Here is an 8,721-nt window from a genome sequence, read left to right as displayed (position 1 = left end):
AGTGCTAGTCTTAACAAGTGTGCACCACACCTAACTCACTAGACTCATCTATGTCAAGCTACCCGTCCATACCCCCCTTAATAGTATGGCCAAAAGAAAAACAAAGTCCTAAACTACTATAAGTGTCTCTCCAACTCCAATCGACACTTAGAACTAGTCATCCTTAACCTTGTCGTCCATTCCTTTGAAAACCGAAACGATTTCCATCGTAGGGGCATGACCACCTTGATCGTCCAATTGATCTCCATTACCATGACCTAACTTAATTGCCTCTGTAAAACACACATTAGTCATAGTAATCTTGTATTGTCATTAATCACCGAAACCCAACAAGGAGCCTAGATGCTTTCAAGACTCCCCATCTAACTCATCTGAATCATTGTTGTCATAAATACTTTGGACAGAACTGTACTCATCCTCGATCTCCTCCATGGGCCAGAGCTATCCTCATCGTCCATACCTATTGACATGTCATGGTCTTCATCTTCCTTCGTTGCTTCACTCGCTACTTCATCATCCTTTGATCCTCACCCTCTACTTCTTCATCATCTGATGGGATATGTCATCGAGTCAAGGTATGCATCCTCGTCTGCATCGTCCTCCACCTCAAACATGCATGTGTCAAAGATATTGTCCACATCACCCTTCTAAAAAAATCAATCAAATTCCCTAACAATTATCGTCCGCACCTTCTTTTCCTGAGCTAGGTTCAGCTCCCTAGCCTCTTAGTTTATTTTAGAGAATCGCTTCATAGAATCAGCAAAGAATCACTTCTCTCTGGAAAAACTTTTTGACAGAGCTCCTGCTGAATTCAACAGAGAATCAGCTCTGTGAGCTGTGCCAAAGGGGCCTATATATATTAATTTGAATTCAGAGCGTGATCCTACATACTGCAGTTTGAATTTCCAAATAGAATATGAAATCATCAATCACGTGTCAGTTCCATTAATCACATCAGTAGCTTCAGGTACATTGAATTGGCCGAATTAATAAATGTTTTGTGGTTTTGTGATTTTCTACACAAAGACTCAATGTGCCATCCTTTGAGCAGTTTAATCCCGTCAATTCCCACGTATTTAACTCCCTGATTCATAATCACAACAGAGAGTAAGAGGGTCACTTACGTCTTCTTCATCAGTGCCTTCTCAGCATACCTTTTCCACGCAAACCTCTTGCCATCGGCACCGAGCAGCTACACCATCACGAAGTCAAGCGAGCATCACCAACACTCTAGCAGAACAAATAAAACACCATATAATGAAAGAGGAGGAGGCACGATTCCACCAATCGGGCCACGCCCACCAGCAAGGCCGCAACGCACCTTATGGGCCTGCTGTTAGAGTTTTTTTTTTTTTTAGATTGGCCTGCTGTGAGAGCTTACTCACCTCGCGCTTGCGCTTCCGTTCCTCATAGTCCGTCCTCCGCCCATGGCGCTTCTGGTGCAGCTATATGTAGTCGCGATCACCAGCACAGGAAAATTCAACAAAATATCGGCAAAAATCAATCAGAAAGGAGGACTTCGGACCCAAGCGTGGAGGAGGGGACGAAGCCACGAGCCCACGAAGGAGTGACCGTTGACAGTCGCGTGATGTGATGCATGGGCCAGCCTCACGGGCCGTGTAGGAAAAACTTTCGTCCCCTCCATATCGAGGACCTATTTGCAATTACCCAATTCTCGAGTCGAATGGGGGAAAAAAGCATCGGGTGCCCGAGCCCGTCTGGTCTGCCCGTCGTCTCCTCTCCTCCCCGCCCCGCCGGTCGCCTTCTCCCCTCCCCGCGAGCTCGGGCTCAAACCAAACCAAACCAAACCCCCGCTAGGGTTTGCGCTCCGGGCATGATCCCCTCGTAGCCACCACCTTCCATGGCCTAGCCGTCTCCTGCTGGCCATGACCGCCTCGGCTCCCGCGTTCTTCTCCAACCGCCGCAAGCGCCACCTCGACGCCTCCCCCCTGCCCCGCCACTTCCACGGCCCGCAGAGCCACACCCGCCTAAGCCAGTTCCTCCGCCGCTGGTTCTTGCAGCTACCACCGGAGGCGAGGTCCTTCGCTTTCGACATGGGCAACTACATCTCCAGCGTCTTTGGCAGGCCCAGTGATGACGGGCGGGGGCTCTTCAGTCGCTGGGTCCGCAAGCGGCAGGATCTCACGGCTGGCCATGGATGAGGAGGCGGGGACTGGACTGCCTTTTGTGGACCGGCGGAGGGTTACGGATCCGAGGAAGGTTACGTTGGAGGCGGAGGCGGTGAAGCCTCCTCAGCAGTGGAAGAAAAGGGTGCCATACTACAAGAAGGCATACGAGGCGACGACGACACAGCACAATAGGAGGTTGGAGGAAATAAGGATCGATGTGAAGTTCCAAGAGGAGAAGCTTTCTGAGATACGGAAGTCAGACAAGGCTGTCAAGGAGGTAATTTGACCCTTTTATACTCTGCTTTGCTATTGTCATGCTAGGTGACTTGGAAGAAAAAAAAATGAGTGATCAAGTTTCCATCTTGCACTGAATTAATGGGGCTTATATGGAATTGGTGTTCTGGAATAGAAAATTTAATGGATTGCTTTGAAATGGTCTCTAGCGGCAAGATTGAACAATTCTATGATTAAATGGTCTTTTAATTGATAAATAACTTAGAAAGAGGCATGAATGTTTTTTTTAAAAGGCTTCGATGAAACTGCATGCCTATATAAAAAGCTACTGACCATTTTATGCACATGTTTGATGGCAGCTCTGCACCAATTTTCTATGCTTTATCTAACTACTGGCTATTCTAGGATCTGTCTGAACTATTTAAACCTCTCACTGCTGAGGAGGAAAATGAAGTTCATGACTGTTTCTACAGTAGAGGCCCAAGGTACTCTTTCACGACCCTGCTTGCATGTTTTTAAAGCTTTCTATATACCATATAAGCTTAATTGAGTGCCCTGGTTTCCTCATTTCAGTAGCAAAGTTCTAGTGCTGCATGAACCATCTAACATTGAGATTAGCAAAGAGAAATTCCAGTGCTTGAGACCCCATTGCTGGTTAAATGATGAGGTCATACTCCTGCTGTATATCCTAAACACACTTCACTAATTCTATCCTTGACAAGTGTGAGTGATTACATGTCTCCATGCTTGATCATGATAAATATTTCTCATACTTGTAGGTTATTAACCTGTACCTTGAATTGTTGAAGGAGAGAGAGAAAAGAGAACCAAAAAGGTTTCTGAAATGCCATTTCTTTAATACATTCTTTTATAAGAAGGTTAGATTGTATTCTTCTTTATGCTTCAATTATTGCATCTGCAGGATGTTTACATCTCTTTTCCATACTAAGATCGGCATGTGTTTGCATATATTCTCCCTGAAGAAGTTTTTTGTTTTTTTCTTCATGAACTAGACGTTGAATTGTTGATCTGAATTTTCAGTATTAGTTCTTATAAGAAATATAGATGACGTAATCAAGTTTGAATGGTAGCATATCATAGTATAGTTTTGTGGTGGTTCATATATTACTTTGAGTATTAGTCCCTCTTATTTATAAATGTGTGGATATTGTAGCGCTTGGAGAATTAGCTGTCAAGTTGTACCTTTGACTGCTAATTCTGCACAAATCCATATCAGTTACAAACTTGCATTACTATATATACATGGTAGTTGCTATAGTTTTAATGTGACCGATCTATAATGTTATGTGGTCGTTATAATTAGGAAAATTGGTTACATATTTGCCATGGTGGCATACATTTGTAGATATAGAAATTAGATATAAGTGCCCTCCTGAATCTCTGAGTTGTTTGCCACTTTGCCTTCTTGGTTCCTTAGATTAGATTGTATTATCTACCCAAACCCCTTATATTGCATTATTATTACTTGATTTGCCTTCTTGGTTCCTTAGACTGTACTATCTTGATTTGCACTTTTGTGTGATAATGTATACCGATGTATTTAATGTATCTTTGTTTTTTTTTGGGTGTAGCCAAATTGTATTTAATGAAATCACGTTTTGGACCTCTCTGTATATCAGCTATATTCACTTTTGTTTAAACCCCTTTCCACTGATGAAATGGACTTCTGCCTTGCATTTGTGCCTTTGGTTTTTATTCCTGGACAAAATTTGTTACCCTATGAATGTTGATCCTTACTGACTTCCTGAATGTTGCTCAGCTTGCTTGTGGAAAAAAATGGTTATGACTACAAATCTGTTAAAAGATGGACCTCCCATAAGAAGTTGGGATATGAACTCGTTGAATGCGATAAAGTAATGTAAATGTTACATTCTTTTTCTTTTGTTACTTGTTCCCACCCTTGTTTGGCTTGCATTTATCTCATGGTGCTTTCTGAATTTCTTTATAGATATTTGTCCCTGTGCATAAAGATGTACATTGGTGTTTAGAAATTATAAACATGAAGGAAAATACGTTTCAGTATCTTGATTCCCTTGGTGGCATGGATCATAATGTACCAAGAGTACTGGTAAGCATAACTGATTCGTCCAGAATAAAAATTGGCCTAAAAATAAATTCCAGCTTTGACAGCAAGATAACTGTGCCCATTAGATCTTATATTCTTGCATGCTAATTCTTTGAGAAGTGTTGTTAACTACACAGCTATTGTTCCTTATTTATGTGAGCATTTCTTTCTATTAATATGCATCTCCAGTCCTCGTTAAAATTGGTGAATTGCTAGACTTAGATGGCTATAGACTTTGGCACATCTGTTATGCACTTTCACATGGTCCTTGATACCTCTAGTTCAGGGTGGGCATTCGGTTTTAACCTGAATTTTCGGTCCGGTTTTTTCGGTCTTTTTTATTTCGGTTTTTACAAAATGAGAACTGAAGTTGTGCCCGATGACCGAAGGACCGACGCTTCGGGAACCCGAGCTATTGGTTCGGTTTCTCGGGTTTAACCAAACAACACTGAGAAGCAAGACGACATGCAACACAGTAACAGACTCCCGTCGCTGTCTCCGCTAGATTCGCAGCATTCATGTGCGCGGTCTTCACCTGAATCATGTGCTGCTGCTGCGGTCCCCTGGGCAATGCGGCGCCGACGCTACGTTGTGCCGCCCGTTGGTGCGGCAGTGCCCCTGTGCTGCTCGCCCTTCAAGGCTGCCCCCTTGTGCTGCTGCGTGCTGGCGTCGTTGTGCACCTGCGCCTAGCCGCCGTGTGCTGCTAGCTTGCTATGGATCGCTGTGCTGCTGGGGGCCTGGGGCGGCAGCATTGTTCACCTGTGCCCCCGCTCCTGCGTGTTGATGCATGACAGGATGAGGGCTCAACCTGCCTGACATAGGATTTGATGCTTTGAGATAGGGACAGCAGGTGATATACGAGTGATAGATATTGGAGATCGGGTACTTCGGTGTTTCGGGTACTCGAGACAAGGAACCGAACAATGGATTAAAAGATCAGTCTATGGAAACCTGTGACTGAATTGAAAACCGAAGACCGAGAATTCGGGTAGTTCGGTCTCCGTCTCGGGTTTTTTTGCCCAGCCTGACCTCTAGTCCTTGTTCTCCAACCCAATCTATTCTAAATCAAAGTAAAAATGAGCTGGATATGTTGGTAGGCTTGTATGTTAAATCAGCTTGGTGAGTTAATGGTGTCATACATGTGTTTTACATTTGCAGGCTCGATATATTTCAGAGGAAGTGAAGGACAAAAGTAACAGAGTAATCAACACCAGTTCGTGGCATGAAGAGCTAGTTGATGATATTCCTTTACAGCAGAATGGGTATGTCTTGCTTATAGTAATGATGATTCTTTCCTTCTTACTCATGTACCGTTCAGTATGCTAGTTAGTGTGTGGCTTCCTTGCTTAGATAACTTCAACTTAGTGCAATTTTTATGAATTCATTCCATGTATTTGATGGACCTATGGAATTTCTTCGCACCCATAGAATTTAACTATACAGTCAAATGTGTTAGAAGCAACAGTATGGGTAGTTTTAAGTGAATAAAAACTTTTGATGCTGTTCCATTTTACTTTGGTCTTGTCATTTTCAGTATCTCATTTTTAGTACTGTCAACGTATATAGTTTGAACTTGAAGGGGTTTTTTTTCGCGCGTCCTCCTAAATTGAAAGGTGTGTGTGTGTGTGATTGTGTGACTACATTTTATTTATGAAATAGTAGTTCATGCTAAGATGCATGCCACACCAAAATCTTTCCATACCTCCACTGAATGTGGTTTCTACTAGACATATGTAGAGTATTTTCTGTGACCCAAGTACTAATAGGGAAACTTATGGAGTTGTGTTGATGGAGAAAGATGCAAAAATAGAACTTTATCTAGCACAAGCTTTTTTTTTTTTTGAATTGTAACATGTAATGGAAATGTAGGTGACATAAGGACCTTTTCATGTAACAGGTGGGACTGCGGTATGTTTATGCTCAAGTACATTGATTTCCACAGCAGAGGACTGCCCCTGTCTTTTAGTCAGGTGGGTGAACATGCTTACTAAAATTTTAGCAGACTGGGTTGATGGCTAGCACTTAACCATGTGATCCTTTTACCTGCATGAAGATGCTTGTTTTAGTTATCAACATTGTATAACCACGTGCCGACCTGAAAGATCTGTCTGTTTTGGTGTGATTATGCAGGATGATACTTACCCAAAAGAATTGTTTCTTTCTGCAGGAACACATGGAATACTTTAGGAAGAGGACAGCGAAGGAAATCTTAAGACTAAGAGCTGACTGATGGGATAGACATCCATCTCTTTTTGGAATAGAAGCTGACTTTTTGTACCGTGTTTTTTTGAATTAGAATAAATAAAAGCTGCTAAGTCAAGGCAATGTGCATTGTTGAGCATGCTTCTAACCTGTAAAGCCTTTATTGGTTGTTTGTCACGGGGTCATCTACCTGAGAAGGTTGGTAATGTGGCCCTGATAATGTAAATACTATACTATCGATTTTCTGTAGAGAAATCTTGTTTAGGGATTTGACTTGGAGAAGCAGTGAGGGAAAAATAGATGTAGCTACACTGATATTCGTTGTTGGTTATAGGTTGTTTCAGATTTTTTTTTTTGTTCTAGGGGAATAATTTTGTCACCACGGTTGTAATTTTAACTTGACAAGTTACTCTTCAATGTTCAATCTACTTGGAGAATAGGTGTATCAGAAATCTAATTAGCACTAAAGGGTAGGCCACCCGGGTCATTAAAAACTTTATTGCATAAACTCTATCGTTACGTTGATAACTTTGTAGACGCACATGTAGTCTGATGACAAGTGCTTCCTGAGCCACGTGCTTGGCGTGTGCATATGTCCATCTCATGGTAAAATTTTAGGTTATCCAAGTCATGATAACTTAGGCCTAGGGTTAAATTCAGAGTTTGGCGTCATGATTCGTGTCGTCGAGGCTTGGCGCTGGAGATTGTGGTGCCAAGCTTTGGCGCCGTGAATTGTGATGTCGAGCTTTGGCCACGTTAGTGTCACATCGCCAGCCACAGCAATCTTGACTTCCGACCTCGGCACTATAGCCTTTGATGCCGAGATGTATTACCTCGGCGTCGTAGAGCTCAGGGTCCAAAGATAGGTTTTTAACTTCAAGGATATAAATGTGAAATTTTGACAAAAAGAGAGGCTAAATTAAAAAAAAAAATCGGCACTACCGCGCCGCCAAAGTGCCTTGGCTCCTGGCACGGTGGTTCCGCCGAGGCAAGGGGACATGCGTATAGATGTTTATAGACTATTTTCATACTGTGTCCATCCCAGCATATATATTTTCATACTGTGCTGTTGTTTTTTAATTCTCGCAGCAAGCTTCATTCATTCGACAAGATAGTTACATCGTTTACAAGTAGTTGCCGAATTGAGGCAGGGGGTCATCTATCCAAACGAATGAGTTTTTTCCTATCATCAAAGCTTGCATTTGGTCTCTGTGGCACGAGCGAACAAGCCTTTTTTTTTTCTTTCATTTTTCCAAGTTTTATTTATTTAATATGCAACGTGTTTCCAGATTGTGTGCACCTAGTAGTGCACGAGGTGCAACGGAATTCGTTTTCTACTACTAAATCCATTCTAAATTATAGTTCGTTTGACTTTTTTGACTCAAAGTTTGACAACTCATCTTATTTAAAAATTTATGCTAAATATCACTTGTTTTGTTGTAGCTTACTTTAAAAGTTCTTAAAAATAACTAAAATTTAACTATGTTTGTATAATTTTTTTTAATAAGACGAGCGATCAAATTTAGGATAAAAAAAGTCAAATAAATTATAATTTGAAACGGAGGTAGAAGCACAACGACATCAACCCACTGCTCATACTGTGCTCTGAGATCGATCACACGCTTGGTCATTTCATTTTCGGTCACCACGGCACAAAGCAGCAAGCATATACTCGTCGCCGAATACCAATACCATACGGCAAATTAAAGCAGGAAACATATACCAATATCACCTGGTAAATGTTTATGTGTTGCAACGGAAACACATAATACCACGATAACATATGTATGAGCGTGTGTTATTATACTGTTATCTAAAATACCGCAATCATAATGTTCCAATCAATATTACATAGGTCTTCATGAAAAATAGATAGTTAAAATATAACTCTAAATTTGAATGCAAAACTAAAACATCAACTTCAATTGTCGCATCACTTTATACCTACGATACGCGAAAGATAAGCTTGCACTTCTTTAGGAATCAAGTGCTACGGAAAGATAATCATAACAAGTTTGTGTTTCACAACACATGTTTTAAATCTATTCTAAAATTAAGAATCTAATCTCT

General features: G+C 41.6%; 1 pseudogene; it reads left to right on the top strand.

Annotated features, from left to right (window-relative positions):
- The first annotated feature begins 1,703 nt into the window (after nucleotides 1–1,703).
- On the top strand, nucleotides 1,704–6,968 carry LOC136543108 (putative ubiquitin-like-specific protease 1B; annotated as a pseudogene).
- Nucleotides 6,969–8,721: the final 1,753 nt, after the last annotated feature.

This window comes from Miscanthus floridulus, chromosome 1, assembly GCF_019320115.1.
Source record: "Miscanthus floridulus cultivar M001 chromosome 1, ASM1932011v1, whole genome shotgun sequence".
Taxonomy (NCBI): Eukaryota; Viridiplantae; Streptophyta; class Magnoliopsida; order Poales; family Poaceae; genus Miscanthus; species Miscanthus floridulus.
This window is presented reverse-complemented; position numbering and strand designations above follow the sequence as displayed.